Here is a 21,172-nt window from a genome sequence, read left to right as displayed (position 1 = left end):
ATGGATCAAGGCAACAGCAGAATTGGTATTTGGTGATGGCACTCTTCTTGGTTTGCTATAGTCCATCTTCTTGTATCCTCACATGGCAGGGAACAAAGGAATAGTTCTCTTCTTCTTATATAGACACTAGTTTTTTGGTTTTTGTTTTTTTATAATTTTTTATTTTTTATAAACATGTATTTTTATCCCCAGGGGTACAGGTCTGTGAATCAGCACTCACCAAAGCACATACCCTCCCCAATGTCCATAATCCCACCCCCCCTTCTCCCAAACCCCCTCCCCCCAGCAACCCTTAGTTTGTTTTGTGAGATTAAGAGTCACTTATGGTTTGTCTCCCTCCCAATCCCATCTTGTTTCATTTATTCTTCTCCTACCCACTTAAGCCCCCATGTTGCATCACCACTTCCTCATATCAGGGAGATCATATGATAGTTGTCTTTCTCTGCTTGACTTATTTCACTAAGCATGATACGCTCTAGTTCCATCCATGTTGTTGCAAATGGCAAGATTTCATTTCTTTTGATGGCTGCATAGTATTCCATTGTGTATATATGCCACATCTTCTTGATCCATTCATTTGTTGATGGACATCTAGGTTCTTTCCATAGTTTGGCTATTGTGGACATTGCTGCTATAAACATTCGGGTGCACGTGCCCCTTTGGATCGCTACGTTTGTATCTTTAGGGTAAATACCCAGTAGTGCAATTGCTGGGTAATAGGGCAGTTCTATTTTCAACATTTTGAGGAACCTCCATGCTGTTTTCCAGAGTGGCTGCACCAGCTTGCATTCCCACCAACAGTGTAGGAGGGTTCCCCTTTCTCCGCATCTTCGCCAGCATCTGTCATTTCCTGACTTGTTGATTTTAGCCATTCTGACTGGTGTGAGGTGATATCTCATTGTGGTTTTGATTTGTATTTCCCTGATGCTGAGTGATATGGAGCACTTTTTCATGTGTCTGTTGGCCATCTGGATGTCTTCTTTGCAGAAATATATAGACACTAGTTTTATCATGGATCTTTATCCTCAAAACCTAATTACCTCCCAGTAACTCCACTTTTCAATACCATTTCATTACTGTTTCAACATAGAAATTTTGCAAGGGGCACAGACATTCTCACTCCATAGTAGAGTAGAGCTGGTGGAAATTTCATGTTCGTGTAGGCTGAGGAAGAATTTTCTACTAGGGCAATCTAATGGCAGTAGCAGTACCTTAGACTTAGCCTATCACTGTGATTTCTAGCATAGAAAAACACTTGACAGGACTTTTGGAAAGGAAATTTAAATATAGGGTGATTGGTTAAACTAGAGGTCTTTTCTAGACTGGAGAATCCGTGACTGACACATAAAGTTTCATGATTACAAACCCCCAAACAATGTGCTAAGTTTCCTGAGCCTGAGATCTCATGTTTTCCCTGCTCATCTCAAGTAGCCTCCAGTAGAAAGAGAAGACTAGAGAAATTTTATAATGACAGTAGCCTCAGATCTCAAGTTTTGTATCTGAGTTCTAAAAAAACATAGACAGCGTTGTAAGAAAATCCATGCAATTATTCACAATAACGAAGAGGCAAAAGCAACCTAAATGTTCACTGACAGATGAATGGATAAATAAAACATGGTACATATACAATGCAATATTATTGTTTTTTTTTAAAAAATGAAATCTTGTCATATGCCACAGCATGGATGAAACTTGAGAACATTATGCTAAGTGAAATAAGCCAGTCACTAAAAGACAAATATTTCATAATTCCATTTGTATGCATCATCTCCAGTAGTCAAAATCTTAGAAACAGAAAGTAGAATGGTGTTTACCAGAGGCTAAAGGTAGCTCTTGAGAAGAGGGGGAATTATTAGTCAATGGTTAGCATTTCAGTTTTGCAAGATGAAAAAGTCTAGAGATATGTTACACAACAATATGAATATACTTGACACTACTCTACCACTTACTTAAAAATGGAAAAAATGGTAAATTTTATGTTATTTGCTTTATTTTACCACAATAAAAAAATCAAAGAAAATCCAGGTAAAACGTAAAATAATGAGATAAGTCATAAAACATGCTTTGAAAAAAACAAAATTCCATTTGAGTTTTAGGGACTATAAATAATATCGACAAGTTAGAGAGCAAAATTCCTAATTGATAGGGAATCTTTCCTGGTTACATGCAACTATATATGAATGTGGGTTAATGAGTGAAAAGTTCAAAATAATTGATAAGATCAAATTCACTTTTCAAATTCAGTAAAATCAGTGTTGGGGTGCCTGGTTGGCTCAGTCATTGGAGCATGCAATCTTGATCTCAGGGTCATGAGTTCAAACCCCACATTTGATGTAGAGATAACTTGAAAAAAAAAAAAAGCCCTCCCTCAAAAATTAATCTAAATGATGAATATAATGAGAATGACAGAACCCATTCAGCAAATATCCTCAAACTGGGGTCAATTTCATCTTAAGCTTTTCCCAAATGATATTTTCCTGAAGAAGTCACTGTAGTGGTGTTCTTTCTATATTTTTTCTTCTTCCAATCTCAAATACCCTTAATATCTTCTAAGTGAAACACATGCATGGATACACAAACACAGAAAATAGTGTAGAATCCCTCTCCAGACAAGGTTACAATTCAAACCTTTGAAAAGAAAGATTTCAGATAATACCTTGAGATTTCTTAGCCTTTCAAAATAGCTAGAAGTTTCAGAGAAAAGTCAAAATCACCCTTCTGATTGACTTGTTGTTTGTATACTTTCCAATGTGAGACAAACTCTTGTCTATATTTGAAATCAAGAAACAATTGTCTTGAACTCCATGTATCCTTGATATCTTCCATTTTTTGATATTCACTATCTTTCCAGGTTTCCCTTGAGATGTATTGAAATGTATAATTCTTTTTTTTTTTAAAGATTTTATTTATTTATTTGACAGAGATCACAAGTAGGCAGAGAGGCAGGCAGAGAGAGAGAGAGAGAGAGAGAGAGAGAGAGAGAGGGAAGCAGGCTTCCTGCGGAGCAGGGAGCCCGATGCGGGGCTCGATCCCAGGACCCTGAGATCATGACCCGAGCCGAAGGCAGCAGCCCAAACCACTGAGCCACCCAGGCACCCCGAAATGTATAATTCTTAAGACAGTATTAAAAGCAGTCATTTATTTATGGTTATAGGTGAAATATTCTTTTTCCTTAAGCTCAACCTGCCCTAATTTTAAGCTTCATGATGGCTAATTCCAGTCCAGAGTCCATTTCTCCTGCCGTTCTTGCTCTTGCTTGGATTGATTTCTTCTCTGCTGCCTAAGCTGTAGCAACTGAGGAAGTGTGTTGAAGGATAAAAGCTATCATTCTAAATTTTACTTTACCAAATGGAGTTTTTTTAATTAAGTTGTTTTAACTTTTTTCCTAAGCAACTGTAATTTCTAAATTTATGTCTCACATTAGGTCTGTTATAACTTATAAGAAAGCTTGTAGTGATGGAAAATTTAAGTAATACTTTAAAATTTTAAAAAAATCAGAAAGCTGTCCATAAGATGTACTAGCTTTCTTGGTCCAAAGAAGGAAAGCATGAGGGAAGACAGGGGATGGACTAAGGACTATTCCTAAATGCTGCAGTTGGAGATTGTGGTCAAATGGGTTTATGTCTCATGTCTAGAAAAGTATGGGGAAATTATTTGTCTTCTCTTCAATCGCATATTTTGTAAGTATTTAGCATTTTCTCCCTTAACAGTATATATTTACATGTTTTTTATCAACTTCCATAGCAATAGACTATAAACTCCCCATCATTCCAAAGATTAGCCCAAAGTAAGAGTTCATTAAATATATGTGATGGCCTTTTTTTATAATTTTTTTAAATTTTAGCCTATTTATTCTTTTTATTACAATCTTTACTACATTAAAAGCAATTCTATTGGAAAAACGTAAAATATGTGTTCGGTACTTGTCAGATTAGGGTAAATAGAACACATTTAATAGCTTCTCTGAGAGGTCCACTTTTTGCACCAAGGAAAGATGGATGGTACGTACAGCTCTCTTATTGCATGCCAAAAAGTGAAGCATATATTTTAATGTATAAGTACAAAATGTTCAGGGTTCTTTGGTCCATTTCTTTCTAGGAATGTTAGTACATGTTGCTTCGAACACCAGCAAAAACACCATATGGCAAGATGTCTTTGGCCTGTCATTCTTGACTTGGATGCAAAATAATACTCAATAAAATTTTTGTGAACTTATTTTTAATCTGGCAAGTAAAACAATATTATTATAGCATATTAATGAATAACCTTATTGTGTTTTTAGATACTTTTCAAGAACATTACAGTAATAGCCCACATAGTAAGTTAGAATAAAAAGTGTCCAGAGTAGAACTATCCTTCCTGGTTACTTCTCTGAAGGATAATACCACAGTACAGATAAGATCATCCTTATGCAAATACTCTGAAAAGTAAAACATTAGCAATGCAAATAACCAAACATATAAATAATAGAAACTTTCCTAGAAATGGTTCATATACATTTGATCATTTTTTAGGTTGTACCCAATATCATGAATCCTTTTCCAAGTCAAAACCTTCTTCCAGACCCCACTGTGCAACCAATTATACTTTATTCTTTCAGCAGGCACTGTGATGGCCTCACAATTTCCATTTCCCTCTTTACCTGGACAGTATTCTAGTTTTCCTTTGCATCTCTGGAAGAAGCTCTCTTCTCAAACCCTGGCTCTAGAAGTCATTGCTCCAGAGCTAAGAATATGACCCAGGCCAGGGGAATGAGAATGGAGAGCAATACTGAGAATAGAAGCTTCCTTGTTTTTGTGAGAATGCTTCTGGGTTGCTCTTCTTATTTCTCTTGGTCATGGACAGGGACTTCTGTGGCCTCTTCAATCATATCTGTATCAGTGATCTGACACTCCAGAAGGTAGACTGGAGAAGCAAAAAGAAAGTGGGTGTTTGACCCAACGTTGTTGAGTCACCAAACCAAGTTTTTCTCATGAGTCACTGTATCTGCTTCATTGTTAGTATCAGTGTAAATTGGGTATTTGTCACCAAGCACATCCTAACAAATGAAATTCCTTTCTTTGACAAACATCTGCTAAGAATCAACTAAATGTTGGGGTTTTGCCATCCAAGGGCAATTAAGATCTCTTTCACACCTACAAAGAAGTTACAATTGCCAAGGGCAATTAAGATCACTTTCATACCTTCAAAGAAGTTACAACCTTCAAAGAAGCTGGTAACATGGTAAGAGTGGTTCATCACAGATGCAGACAAGTAAGGGGGTGCGACGTTTAAAGGGAACTTTAAAAATAATACAATTGACTAAGCATTAGTCTTTTTGTGATCACCCTGCACTATCAATTCTAAATAATGTCAGTGCAGTGATCAAATTCTCCTCTCTGCCAGGAAGACCACTCCTCCCACTGTCCTCAGGTCCCCAAACCTTGTATGCCATAGTTGAATGACTACTGATGAATCACTAACTAAATCAACCTTGTAGCTTGAAGTTCACCCTTTACAGAATGCTGCTCTTGAATTGATGGGAACCAAAATGACAATAACAGAGAAAAGCTATCTGACTATAACAGTGTTGGCAACAGGGAGTGTTCAATTCACTACTGTATGAAGGCAATTTAGGAACTTACTGAAACTATATGAAGGTATATAATGGGATAAAGAAAATTATATCCCACAATATATTAATGCTACTGAGTGGAGAGCTGATATATACTTCCAGTTTGTCCCTACTGAGAAACTGACGACATCTCTCAGCCAGGTGTGGTTACGAAAAAGACTATCATGACTCTGAAAGACTCTAGAAGTTCCTACTAAGGTAGTTTAATCTACTAATATTCTGTGCATCTCCCATTCTGACTATAATCTGTCAATCTGTTCTTGTCCTAGTACTCTATCAGTGCTTTGTACTCTCACTTTCTGATGAATGCTTGCTCCAAGACTGCTTTAAATGAAGTCTTTTTCCATTATAGTATGACAGTTGCTTCACCATCACAGTTTGACTATTTCCTACCTAATGGATGCAGATTACACTATAATGTTGGTACAAGTAATCCAGAGTGGGAGAAATGACACTGGTTAAATCAGTTCTCACTGAGGAGATGAGGAAGAGCTAGATGCTGACAGATGAGAAAGATTTGTATAATCAGGGGAGAAACATTGAAAGCTGAGGGAAGAGTTTAAGAAAAGATATGAGAGTATGAAGTGTATTGTACCTCCATCAAAGGACAAGTAAAGCAGCAGCATATGTGGCAGTATATGTGAGGGAAGGAAATCTGTGCTAACATTGCTGGAAGATGACCTAACATAGCAAAGAGAAGTTGCATCTAGAACATCATGATAATTGTGTGATACTTTGATAAACATTAAGGAGGCATAAAAGAAGTGTGACCACAGAGACGATATAATTCTGTGTTTTGATTTTTAGCTCATACTATTTGAACATTCAAAAAAATTTTGAAATATATATGTAAGTTATAAATAACAATATAACTAATATCTATGAAACTATCAACCAACTTAAATAATTAAAATAATCCTAATACCATTGCATATGTACTTTGCCTTTTACTTTTACTGCCTGCTCAGAATTCTCTACTGTAATGAATTTCGTTTTATCACTTTTTGCCATTTAAAAAGGAAGAAATATTTAGCATGTTATATCCCTAAATAACACGTTGCTTGTTTCCTTGGTTTTGAGTTTTATAGAAATTGTATACTATAAATAGTCTTTATTGCTTGCTTTTTCTGTGAATATTATTTTTAAACGTACCAGTGTATAGTTGTTATTACAACTGTAGTTCACTCATTTTCATCATTTTCTAATATGCCAATGTGAATATATCATATTTTTATCCATATTTCTGCTAATGAACATTCCTAATTTTCTGATATTATGAGCAATGCCTTCTGATGCACTAAGCAAGATTTTCTTTGGTCTACCTAGGAAAGGAATAGCTGAAATTATGTTTCTGAGGTTTGATTTTACAAAATAGTGCCAGTATTTTTTTTTCTTTTTTTTTTTTAAGATTTTATTTATTCATTTGACAGAGAGAGAGATCACAAGTAGGCAGAGCAGCAGGCAGAGACACAGAGGAAGCAGGCTCCCTGCTGAGCAGAGAGTCCGATGCGGGGCTCGATCCCAGGACCCTGAGATCATGACCTGAGCCGAAGGCAGAGGCTTTAACCCACTGAGCCACCCAGGTGCCCCCAGTATTTTTTTTCTAAAGCAGTTATAACAGTTTAAACACTGGTCACTACCAAACGACATCAGCAGCAGTAGCACTTAGTAGAGTCAAACTTCTTTCTGAGAAATGAGGAAATAACAAAATGTTTGACATTTAGTATTAATCTGTATTTCCCTGGTTACCAATGAAATTGAGCATGCTTAATATATTTATATAGGGTTATGTCTCTTTTAAGGCTTTTCTGTTCTTTTGCCTGTTTTTCAAATGAAATGTTTTCATAACTATAAAACATTTTGGTTTTCTATATTTTATTTATTTTTTATTAAAGTATAGTTGACATACAATGTTGTATACATTCGTTTCAGACGTACGACACAGTGACTTGACCGTCTATATGTTAAGCTATGCTCACTACAAGTGTAGCTACCATCTGTCACCATACAGCACTATTTCATCACCACTGGCTATATTCCCTGTACTGTGCCTTTTATTTCGGTGACTTATTCATTCTATAACTGGAAGTCTGTATCTCCCACACTCCTTCACCCATTTTGTCAATCCTCCCACTCTATACACCTCTGGCAATCATCAGTTTATTCTCTGTATTTATGGGTCTGCTTCTGGTTTTTGTTTGTTTTGTTTTGTTTAAATTCCACATATAACTGAAATCATATGGTATTTGTCTTTCTCTAATTTATTGCACTTAGCATAATATCCTCTAGGTCCATTCATGTTGTTACAAATGACAAGATCCCATCCTTTTTCATAGCTAGATAATTTGTGTGTGTGTGTGTGTGTGTGTGTGTGTGTGTGTGTGTGTGTAATACATCTTTTTTATCCATTCATCTGTCAGTGGATCCTTGGGTTGCTTTCATAATTTGGCTATTGTAAATAATGCTGTACTAAACACAGGGATTCATATATCTTTCTGAATAACTGTTTTTGTTTTCTTTTAAGTATATACCCAGTTGTAGGATTACTGGATTATCTTGTTTAGTGTTAAATTTTTTAATATTTTTAATTTTTTAAGGAACCTCCACTGTTTTCCGCAGTGGCTATACAACAAGGAGCGAGAGTTCTTTTTTCTCCGTATCTTTGCCAGCACCTCTGATCTCTTGTCTTGATTCTAGCCACTCTACAGGAGGGAAGTAAGATTTCATTGTGTTTTTGCTTTGTATTTCCCAAATGACTATGTTGAGCATATTTTCATGTGTCTGTTTGCCATCAGTATGACTTCTTTTGAAAAATGTCTATTTAAGTTCTCTGCCCACTTTTAATGGGATTATTTGGGGTTTTTGGTGTTGAGTTATATACATTTTTATATATTTTGGACATTACCTCAGTGCTCATCATGATAAGCACAATCCTTAATTCCCTTCACCCACTTCACCCATCCCCCCACCATTTCCCTATAGTAACCATTGGTTTGTTCTCTATAGTTATGAGTCTGTTTCTTGGTTTGTGTGTGTATATGTACGTATATATCCACATCTACTTTATCCATTCACTTATCAACAGACACTTAGGCTGCTTCCATTGTTTGGCTATTATAAAAAATACTGCAATAAGCATAAGGGCACCTAAATCTTCTCAAATTAGTGTTTTTGTATTCTGTGGGTAAATACTCAGTAGTATGATCACTAGATTGTAGAGTAGTTCTTTTTATTTTCTTCTTTTTAAAAAGTTTTTATTTTAACCCCATTAGTTAACATGCAGTGTTATATTAATTTCAGATGTATAATATAGTGATTCAACAATTCCAAACAAAACCCAGTGCACATCATGACAAGTGTTATCATTAATCTCCATCACTTACCCCCCACCAGCCTCCCCTCTAATAACCATCAGTTTGTTCCCTCTAGGTAATAGTCTGTTCCTTGGTCTCTCTCCCTCTCTTTTTTAATTTCTCTTTTCTTATTTGTTTTGTTTTTTAAATTCCACATATGAGTGAAATCATGTGGTATTTGTCTTTCTGACTGATTTATTTCTTTAGCAATATAAGATATAATTGTATGCTCTAGCTCCATCCATGTCACTGCAAATGGCAAGATTTCATTCTTTTTGATGCCTGCATAATATTCCATTGTATAAATATACCACGCCTTCTTTATCCATTCCTCTATCAATGGACACTTGGGCTGCTTCCACTGTTCAGTTATTGTAAATAATGTTGCAGTAAAAGTGCAGGTTTATGTATCCCTTTTAGACTTTTTGTATTTTGGGGGTAAATACCCAGTAGTGCAATTGCTGGATCATAGGATAATTCTATTTTTAACTTTTTGAGAATTTCCAAACCATTTTCCACAGTGATTGCACCAGTTTGCATCCCCACCAACAGTGCATGAGGTTCCCTCTTTCTCCACATCCTTATTTCTTGTGTTTTTTATTTTAGCCATTCCAACAGGTGTGGGGTGATCTCATTGAAGTTTTAATTTACATTTCCATGATAGTAAGTGATGACAAGACTCTTTTAATGTGTCTGTTGGCTATCTATATGTCTTCTTTGAAGAAAAGTCTGTTCATGTCTTCTGCCCATTTTATTTGGTTTTTGGGTGTTGAGTTGTATAAGTCTTTTATATATTTTGGAAACCAGTCCTTTATAAGATACATCATTTGCAAATATCTTCTCCCATTCAGTAAGTTGTCTTTTAATTTTGTTGGCTGTTTCTTTTGCTATGCTTTTGTTTTAGTGTAGTCCAAATAGTTTATTTTTGCTTTTGTTTCCCTTGCCTCAGAAGATATATCAAGAAAAAAGTTGTTATGGCTAATGTCTAAGAGGTTACCACCTGTGCTCTCTTCTAAGATTTTTAATGGTTTCAGGTCTCATTTTTAGGTCCTCAATCCATTTTGAATTTATTTTGTGCTTGGTATAAGAAAGTCATCCAGTTTCATTCTTTTGCATGCACCTTGTCTAGTTTTCCTAGTACCATTTTTGAAGAGACTATCTTTTTCCCATTGTCTATTCTTGCCTCTTTTGTCAAAGATTAATTGACCATACCGTTGTGGGTTTATATCTGGATTTTCCGTTCTGCTCCATTAATCTATGTGTCCATTTCTGTGCCAGTATTGTACTGTTTTTATTATTTGAGCTTTGTAATATAACTTGAAGTCTGGAATTGTGATACCTCTGTTTTGTTTTTCTTTTTCAAGACTTCTTTGGCAATTTTATATGTTTTAAATCAGTTTTATATATTTCCTGTCAATTTTGTCTAAATTTCCAACTTATTGCCATAATTTCTCTGAATATCTTTGCATTATTTTTTAAGTCTCCAATATATCTGTAGTTATGTCCTCATTTATATTCTAAATATTTTTATTTGCATCTTCTCTCTTTTTCACTTAATCAAGGTGGCCACCATTTTATCTCATTTAATGGTTTTTCAGAGGAATAACTTTGACTTTCTTGACCGTCTATTTTAACCTGGTTCTTATTTTGCTTATTTAAAAAAAAAAAAAAATCTTTGTTATCTCTATTCTTCTGTTACCTTGGAACTTATTCTGTTTTCCTAACTTCTTAATTTGATGGCTTAGCCACAGCATATAAGGATGCAGTTTTACTGAGTACCATTTCACTATAACATTATCATTCCTTCTAAATATTTTGATTTACATTAGAAGTCTTGATTTTTGAGTTACCCACAAGTGTGTATGTGTTTAATTTTCAGCTACATGGAGACTTTCATTAATTTTTTGATTAGCCTCTAATTTATTTACATTGTAGTTAGAAAAAATGGCCTATGTGTACTGACTTGCCAACACTGAGACTCACCTAATGGCTTAGTGTGTGAATTGTTTTTAAATGTCCCATGTTTCTTCAGGCGCCTGGGTGGCTCAGTCTGTTAAGGCCCGACTCTTGATTTTGGCTCAGGTCATGATTTCAGGATTGTGAGATCAAGCCATCTGTTGGGCTCCACACAAGCATGGAACATCCTTAAGATCCTCTCTCTCCCTTTCCCTCTACACCTCCCTGCCCTGCTCACATATTCTCATTCTCTCTCTCTCTCTCTTAAAATAAATAAATAAATACCCCATGTTTCTTCATCAAAATGAAATATCACTAAGTGTATACAGGGCTAAATTTTTAATCAAGATTGTCACTGGGTGTTGAATAGAAGTGTTGAATCACTATATTGTGCATCTGGAACTAATATTACACTGTATATTAACTAACTGGAATTTAATAAAAACTTTTTAAAAATTTTAAATAATTATAAAAAATTAAAAAGCTTGTAAACTGTATTGATCGTCTTTTTAATATATTCATTATTCTGATCTGCTTTTCTATTAATAATTTAAAGAATTGCATTGAAATCATTTGTTACAGGGTACCTGGGTAGCTCAGTTGGGTAAGCATCTGCCTTTGGCTCCGTTCATGATCCCAGGGTCCTGGGATTGAGGCCCACATTGGGCTCTCAGCTCAGCAGGGAGCCTCCTTCTCCCTCTCCCTTTGCCTACTTGTGTTCTCTCTCTGTTAAATAAATAAGTAAAATCTTAAAATTAAAAAAAAAAAAAGAAAGAAAGAAAGAAATCTTTTGCTATAAAGATAGATTTCTCTTTGTAGTTCTAAGACTGTAGCACTAACTAGAACTGTAGTTCTAGTCTTCACACACAAGTTTACAACTATTATGATAGCTCTGTGGTGCATTGGCCCTTTTTGTCATTATATGGTAACCCTTCCTATTTCCAATGGCTTTTAATCTTTAGGAATATTTTATATTCTCCAGCCTTTTCTTGGTTATTTACCTGGTCTGCCTTCTCCATCCTTTCATTTTTAATTTTTCTGTTTTCTTATGGGCATGTCCCTTATACACCGAAGGTGGCTAGTTTTGTTTTCATATTTAATCTAATAATCTCTATTTTTAGTTTAAAATCTTAGATCATTTACATCTATTATAGTTACTACTATGTTTGAACTTTTTTTTTAATCATTTTACTTTACACTTTTCCTATGCCTCTTTATTCTCCTGCCTTTCCAGTCTTTATGTTTTGGATTAACAGAGTATTTTTTTCTTATTCCATTGTTTTCCATCTACTGGTTTAGTAGTTATTTTATTTATATTGTTTTAGTGGCGGTCCAAAATATTTTACCATTCATACTTAATAAAATCTAATGTTAATCAGTATGTTAAACCATAATGATGCTTATGGTTATTTATATAAAGTGTTTATTTAGATTTATCTGCTTATTAAATAGTCTGTTCTCACCATTGCTCCTTGCATTTCTGTCTCTTTGAAATCATTTGCCATCTTCTAAGAAGTATAAAACTTCAATATTCCCCTCATCATCACCTATTATTAGAAACTTTGTTTTGTTGTTTGTTTTTTAATGTAAATGTAACTATTTTATCCTCATTCTTAAAAGGTAGTTTTCATGCTTATATTGAAAATTATTTTTCTCAGCATTTTGAAGATTTTATTCTGTTGACCTATGGGTTCCATTATTGTTGGGAATCTTACTGTTAACATTTATTCTTTATAGCTGTTCTGTCTTTTCCTTCTTAAAGACCTTTTCTTTATCTTTGATATTCTGCAGTGTCACTGGATCAGTCTAAGTGTATATTTATTAAATTTATTCTGTTGGCATATTCCATGTTTCCTTTATATGTACAGTCGTGTTTTTCATCAGTTCTGAAAATTTTTCAAGCAAATATTGAATTTAATTATTGTATCATATTCATTATCTCTAGTCTAACTGAACTACAATTGTATATGTATATGATTAATATTCTAATATTATTCTCTATGTCTTTAATTCTCTCTAATAATTTAATTATTTAATTTAATTCTCTTTAATTTAATTTAATTCTCTCTAATAATTTCCATCTTCTTGTGTATATACATATATGTATATATATATCAGATCTAAGTCTTCATCTGCATTTCATCTGCTGAGTCTCATAAACTGTTTACAGATGGAAATGGAGAAGCAAAGGATAATTCAAGAAGTGTAGAGTCATTTCAAAGATACAGGAGACAGATTAGTTTTTTCCTGAATAACTTAACAATCATTATTATTATTCTGTTTGCTTTAGAATTTCTATAAAACTCATGCTGTACAATTACCTGAATTTTTCACTTGAGAGGAAATTCTCTTATCTTTCCAATTGCTTCATTAATTTTTCTTTTTAAAAGATAAATAAAATGACATCTTTATAAAGCTTCAAAATTTAGTTAAGAAATGTAAAGTAATACTCAGCCATAAAAAAGAATGAAATCTTGCCATTTGCAGTGATGTAGATATGAATGGAGCTAGAGTCTATTATGCTAAGTGAAACAAGTCAGTCAGAGAAAGGCAAATACCATATGATTTCACTCATATGTGGAATTTAAGAAACAAAACAGATGAACATAGGAGAAGGGAAGGAAAAATAAAATAAGATGATTAAAAATAAATAAAACAGAGGGAGGCAAATCATAAGAGACTCAACTATAGGAGACAAACTGAGGATTGCTGGGGGCAGTGGGAGGAAGGGGTAATTGGGTGATAGGCATTAAGGAGGGCTGATAGAATGAGCACTGGGCATTGCATACAACTGAAGAATACTAAATTCTACCTCTCAAACTAATAATACAATATATGTTAATTAAATTAAATTTAAATTAAAAATTTTTTTTAAGGAAACCTAGGAGTCAGCACAGTAACACACTCGAAAACCCATTGCATTGATTTCTTTTATGTAGGTTCATCTCTCAAGCCCTCTCCTGACTTTTACCCACATCTGTAAGAGGGTGTGCATGAGCTAACACAAGGCCAACACCATGTTCTACAAGTGTATGACTTACTATTTTCCAAAAAGATCATAAAGTCATGTGTTCAACAAATACAGCTGAATTCTCTTGCTATCGAGCAAATTCACTTCTTACTGATTTTCTTCACAAATATAAGACTGCAGAACTCCTTTTCCACCATTCTTACCAATGACAAATTGACCACTCACTTCAGTTAATAACTATTGGGTAAATAGCCCTGACACACCTGTTTGTCAAAATTAGTATTCCTTCTTACAAACTAGCTTAAGATACAAAGCTACAATTATGAAAATCATTTTAAAATTTTAACACATTACATTTAATGGCCCTTAAATCTGTTGTGTCTTTTAAGTCCCTCTTCTCCACCGATGGTAAATCAATCTCTTTTTATTTCACAGAAAATTGGATTAATACATACAATTTAATTTCGGAAGTGTATTAAAAATACATGCATTCTAGTAATATAGTATAGTTAACATTCATATTAAAGAGATACTTCTTTCATTCCCTGTTAACAGTACTTCTCCTCTCCTGCCTTTCTCTCTCCCTGCTTTCCTTTCTTCCCCCTCCTCCTCCTACCAAATCCAAAACTTATTTGGACCCACTGTGTTGACATTTTTCCCTTTTTAATGAGTTCAGCATTTGCCAATGTCAGCATTTGGGACTTACATAGAATTTAATTTCTTGATTTTTCATGGTGATAAAGGGGACTGCATTGTGGGAGTGGAAGTCCTCTGCACTGTTAGAGCTGGCAGCCAATATGATAGGGCTGGAAGGTTTTCTGACCCCTTGATGCTGTCTCTGAAGACTTAAGTTCTACCATTAGCAATTTCATCCTTTGGGTTAGGGCATTACCCCTTATCAAAATGCAAATCCCTCTGGACCAGAAAAATGCCTTAAGCTGCTATCATTCATTAACATCATATGACTAATTCATATATTGGAAACTTTCCAGCAGAACGAGACTAAGCACATATTTTGTAAGGAGAGTCTAGAGAGATTCAGTTTGAGATTTGGGACTAAAAGAGGTCATAGAACATCCAAAGAGCAGTAGAAGGCCATTGCAAGCAGAGAAAGAATACCTAAAGGTTGAAGAAGCTTAAGAGAAATTCAACTAATTCCCACTTTGCCCAACCTTATTACCAAGTATAATTTTTTTTTAAATAAAGAAAAAAACATCCACATGAACACCCTATGAGCCTAGACTAGGAACCTATAATTTCATCTGGGATCACATTAGGGAAGTATAATGGAAGTGGGAAGCACCAACAGAAATTGACCTGTAGATAATCAAAAGTGTGAAAGAGTGTGGGTGGAAGGAGGGGTGGTGGATATTATTTGTTGCCTCTACAGGATTTTAGAACACATATATAATTCTGATAATGACTATTAAAACTAGGCACAAAAACTAATCAAAATCTCATTTCAATCTAATAGTTAAATATTCATTTCACCAAACTAGAACTGGATATGTTTGCATATGCTTTCATTTTCTCATCTTACATTTAGTAGGCATTTCTAGTGTCCTTATTTATACAAGTTTCATTGTTTATGTTCTGGGAAATACAGTGAGTAAGAAAAACAAATGAGCTATCCTCAGTTAGCTACCAAAGTACTGCAAGAAAGAAATAAAACAATAAATATAACATAAGGTAAGCAGTGATATGAGCTCTTTGGAAAGTACAGATGAAGCACAATGTGGTATATGAAGAGTTAAATAACGCTAAACACTTTAGTGATAAATAACCTGTTCACCTATTGCTATAAAGGTTGGCAGTTGGAAGTGACATTTTTCATGCAGATCACCTAGGAAAAGCCATCGGTTATCCATAAGATGGGAGTTAACTAGAAAATTCTGGGTTTTTATCATTGAAAAAATAATTTTTGCGCTTGCCTTTGCTAAAAATTTTCAAAGGTCAGCAAAGCTTTAAGGAAGAAAACAGAAATTAAAATATCTGTTGAAGTTTTTCCTGAGATTATTCCTTTCAGGCCAGGTTCCCTCCTTGTTGTGGTTGACCAGGATGGTGGGGGTCAGGGGGTGTCAAAATGTTAGATGTTAGAGCAGGGACTTTTGAGCTTAGAAGGTACCAAGGCTAAGGGAAGGTTCAAAGTGAACCACTGTGTGGAAGTGTATGATCCAGAATTTCCAAAGAAGAAACCTAATGGACAACAAATTAAAAGGAGCCAGAGGCAGTATTGAAGTCAGTATGAAGCCTGAATTCTGTAATAGGCTAGTCACATTGAACCCTACAGTAAATAGCAGTGTTTGTGACTTACTTTTATGGAGCATATGGGAGAAAGTTTTGAGGTCAAACTTATTGGGCCAGAGGTTGAGAGGATATTGGCAACCAAAGCCTGTCTTCCTTAGACAGGTCACTCTCTACCTTTGTGTTTTCACACTGCTTAACAGTAAGTGCTGAGAATTATTCTTGCAGTCATGTAGGCCACATGCATTTATTAAGTAGAAACTGTGTTCCAGACTCCATGCTGAGTGTACATGGAGAGTCAAGTGGAAGTAGGTGGTGCTCCAGAGCCTGAAGTCCAAAGAACATGAATAAAACACTGGTGAGCCAGACAGAGCAAAACTGTAAGGCTGGCCAGGGCCTGGCCTTGGAAGACCAGCTTCAACTTCTAAATAGTCATGATTAAGCTTCCCACAGAACTCATAAAAGTCCTTAGGTTCACAACTGTTTTCATAAACGGATGTATTGCAAGAAGTGAATTTTGGAACACATGCCTTTAAAGAAGTCATGAGCAGAAAACAAATGGGCTCTTTTCAGGTAATGCTCAGGATACTTGTGGATTGTCATATCTGTTCTCTTGCACCTACATATGCCATCCACCTGCCCATCTGTTCCTTTCATTCAAGGTCTGGGAATCCTACACCATGGGCAGGATTTTCACTTCTCAATATAGAACCATGTACCTTACCTCATGGTCCAACTGACTTCCTGAGAATAAATCATGGTCCTTGTATTTTGTAAAAGACAACATTGACTTTGTTGTAAACATGTGTGAGCCTGCGTTCGTTCAACAAACTATATGTTTTCATTGCAAATAAGTGTCCTAAGATTATAGATTATAATGCCCTGAAAGACCAACTTTTAATAAATTATTGATCACAGCTTGAGCTGCCCTGTGTCCAGACTAAATGCAGCGTGACTTATCCTATGGTAAGTAACTCCTCTTCATTCGCAGTCTTGAAGTTGTTTTAAATGCCTTAAACCAAGTTTCTCCAACAGCAGTGTCAGGATTGTGACATTTTATGCTAGTTTTACAGCAAAAAGGGTTTTTAGCAATGTGTTGAAAGGCAACGTGAGTTCACTTTGAGTCTTTGATTATGTTTAATAGCTTTGCTGTCAGACGGTGAGTTATGATCTTTCTCTTTTACCTTACAGTTTGTATTTACACCTCTTTGCATTTGATAAAAGCAATGTAACGGGCTTTGCCCATTGACATGACGACTTCTTTATTTTAATCAATGCAGAGGAAAAAAAAAAAACTTAGCACAATAGAGTGTAAAACCCTTCCTTTCTTTCAGCCATTTTAAATTTTAGTAGTCATATGTATAACCTTGTAGAAAGACTACTTTGTGAAACAAAATGTCAGCATATCTAGTCATTTGATTTACATTTGCTTTCTTTCTATCAGATTCAATTTAGCAGATGAGCTTAAGGGAGAAGAAATGTTTATCTTGTCTATTTGTAAGCCTTGGTGATGTAATCATTTATAAGCATGCCTTTGTAATATTTTATTTAATGGTAGAAAATCAATGCTAATTCTCTCTCTAAAACAGTAAGGCTGAATTTGTCTAGCAGCGGGGTGTGGTCAGAGGAAATGTACTGCAAAAAGAGCAGCAGCTAAGGAATGGGACTAGTATTTTCTGAATTCCTAATGGACTGCAATAACTGTTAATAATTTATCTCAAGTTTGCCTCTCTCTAGGCAACATTTTTTCAAAGTAATTTCTTCTAGAAGTGTTTGAGCTAAGACTTATGGGTTTGGTTTGGTTTGGTTTTGTTTCCTCTACATATACTAATGCCTTTAGCCAGATGTCACTAATTTGAAAATAGGTTACATCCCTTTTGTTGAAAATAATTTGTAGTTCAACCAAGTTGGTACCTGAGAAACAGTACTTGCCCCTCAGGTAGGATTCTATTTAGGATTCAAGCAGAGAGATGAGGTAATTGATGAACATAAGGTGGAAGTTGGCAAACTTTTTTTAATAAAGGGTCAGATAGTAAATTTTTTTGGCTTTTTGAGCCATTCGGTCTCTGTCATATCTACTCAGCTCTGTTGCAGTAGCAGGAAAACAGGTAGAAATATCATGTAATAAGCAACGATCATGGTTGTGTTCAAATAAAAGTTTATTTACAAAAACAAAGAATGGGGACATTCCAGAGTTGGTTAAGTTCCAAAGTTGGTTAAGTGTCTGACTCTTGGTTTCAGCTTAGGTTGTAATCTCAGTGTCCTGAGATCAAGCCTCATGCTGGGCTTGGCACTCAGCTTGGAGTTAGCTTGGGATTTTGTGTCCCTCTCCCTCAGCCCCTCCTGCTTGTGCTCTCTCTGTCTCTTTGGCTCTAAAATAAATAAATAAATCTTAAAATAAAATAAAATAAAATAACAAGGAGAAGGACAGATTTGGTCTATGTGCCATAATTTGTTAATGCTTGGTATAAGGTACCAGCCCCCTGCGGATCGTGTTTTGGGGCACCTGACTTCAGAGTGACCACTGACCACAAAAATCTGCACTGCTTGTCCATCCAGAGAAAGTGTTTGGAATTCCTTTGGATACTAATGAGTCATTTCAAATGTGTCTTTACACTGGCAAGCCCTTAGTCAAACTTGTGGGGCTCTAGGTAGAGTGCTTGAATAAAGGGCAAGAGAGGACCATCTGAGACCTGAGTGGAGGTACCTGACAGTCAAACCCACCCAGTATGTTTTCCCAGGTATTAATAATGCGGGGAAGGGTGTGCTGAAGTGGGAGTAGAGGAGAGAAGCTGGCCAGGGGAAAAGTTCAGACTAAAAACCGTTCTTAACCATGTGTCCATTCCAAATAAAAATCCTTCCAAGAGCTTAAAAAGCAGGAGTCCTCAATATAATGGTGCTCCTACCTAGTAGACCACAGTAGTCAGTTCAGAGAGAAGAGCCAATCCCAGTAGGGATATTGGACTGTTTGGTAGGCACCACTTTGGACTGATAAAAGATACCTGTATTGTGGGAGTGGAGCTGTTGGGGTAGGCGATGGAGGTGAAAGCAAGGGAAGAAGCAAGAAATGTTTGATGAGATATTCAGAAAAGTAGAAACTTGTGTGATTGAGCAGCTCATTTAGTCACCCAGGTTTTCCCCAGCAACTTAATTCCTGGAGTATTTTGCAAGATTTAATTAAGACACCATGGGAATGTGAGACCAAGTTTCTGATCTACAGATCAGGTAGATGTCTACAAACAGCACAGCAGAGGCCAGAGAAGGCGATTGTCAAGACCCAGGAACTAGACAGCTGCTGACTGGATTAGGGCCATAGGCATTATGCTTACATTGGACAAAAGCTACAGAGTCCAAAAATGGATGCTTTCTTTATGAAGTCTGTTTTCTACCTCCGCAGGAAAATCAGACACTGTACCTAACATTGTATTGTTCCATGAGAGTCTTAGTTACTGAAAGTCATATTGTCTACCTTTTTTTTTTTTTTAATATATAAAGAACTTTTACATTGTAAAAAGATTTTAAAAGATGCAGTGAGGATTTTACTTAAAAATGGAAGCATTTTCAAGATGAACAGTGGAAACAAAGAATAGCATAATAGGTATTATGTTCGGTAGACCTTTCAAGTTAAGATGGGTTATTATATTGTAGAAATTTTTTTAAAATAAAGGGAGCAATACTTTTAACCTTTATGTGTATATTTAAACACTCATAAAACATTTCTACTTTTTATGACAAGAATTTCAATGTACTTACAGATGAAAGCGAAGAAGAATGCTTGATATTAATCGTGTAAAGGCAATGTAAATGTAAAGCATATTGCTTTTATAGTCGTGAGGAGACCCATGTGATTTTGTATACCTTTTGTGTAGCTTTATTTCCAGAAAAAGATTGTCTGTTTGTTCTTTAATAAACTGTAGGCTTTGTCATTGACGGAGAATAATAGCTACCTTTTAGTTTCTCAGTTAGTGTCTTCTTCTCTAGATCAGGTTTGCCTGAGAGGGAAGTACATTTCAGTTCTAAGAAATTAACATCTCATGCTGTGAAGTGTGTAAGCCTGACGATTCACAGACCTGTACGCCTGGGGCAAATAATACATGATATGTTAATAAAAATAATTTTAAAAAAGAAAGAAATTAACATCTCTTGAACAAAACTCTAAAAACAAAACAAAACAAACCATCAAACAAAAAACAACTCTAGTTGAGAACCTCACGATAATCGGAAACAATAAGACTGACACCTTAGTCACATGGCTTTTCAGCAACCGCATCTGGGAAGCCACTGTTTGACAGTAGAGTTGCTGAATTTTAGATGAACAGACCTGAGATGTTTTCTCAGTGACCCAGAAGAGATGAGACAGCTAAATGCAAGCAGCACCAACTGTATTTAGCACTCTCCACTCCTAGGATTAATCCACATGTGAAGAGTGGGGTCTGGAGCCGTGTTAGAGTATCTACCTTCCTAGGCACCCAAGCTGATTCTGGAAAAGAACCATGGTGGCCTACCAGCATTGATGAAGATCCTACTGCAGACGGAGCCTTGGAGAGAGGGGGGCCATTTCATGGAAACTGAGAGCCAAAAATCTAACTAGAGACCTGAGTTTGAAACTAGAGTGTGAACTAGCACTCATTTGTATAAAGAAAAAAAAAAAAAATAGGAAAGCTAAGGTAATAGCAAAGGCCATTCACACATGTCCAGACTAGAGGAATACCCAGAGTCACAGCCCTCTACAGAAACTGCTAGCGAGTCCCGAGTCCCTCATGGGGACTATTGGTCTAAAACCATGCATGGTTAGGGGAATCGCTGACCAGCAGGTGGAACCCTACCATGTGACCTGCTGAGAAGTAAAATCTGTGCCTAGCTTCAAGGTTCCTGGTCCCAAAGGCACTTGTTTAACCTTCCATTTTCTATGCAGAGTGGAGTTCAGACACTGAAAAAGCCTTCGTGAAGCCTTTTTTTTTTTTTTAAATCATTTATTTGACAGACAGATCACAAGTAGGCAGAGAGGCAGGCAGACAGAGAGGAGGAAGCAGG

The 21,172-nt window shown here is 35.7% G+C and overlaps 1 protein-coding gene across 1 annotated transcript in view; it reads left to right on the top strand.

Annotated features, from left to right (window-relative positions):
* The window catches only part of B3GALT1 (beta-1,3-galactosyltransferase 1), a 524,933-nt gene that overhangs the window by 407,056 nt on the left and 96,705 nt on the right, over positions 1–21,172 (top strand). The gene's annotated exons all lie outside the window — the stretch shown is intronic.

The sequence above is a fragment of the Mustela putorius genome, unplaced genomic scaffold (assembly GCF_011764305.1).
Source record: "Mustela putorius furo isolate JIRA1106 unplaced genomic scaffold, ASM1176430v1.1 tig00003869_pilon_pilon_pilon, whole genome shotgun sequence".
Classification (NCBI taxonomy): Eukaryota; Metazoa; Chordata; class Mammalia; order Carnivora; family Mustelidae; genus Mustela; species Mustela putorius.
The sequence above is the reverse complement of the archived record's forward strand: the minus strand, read 5'-3'. Positions and strand labels throughout refer to the sequence as shown.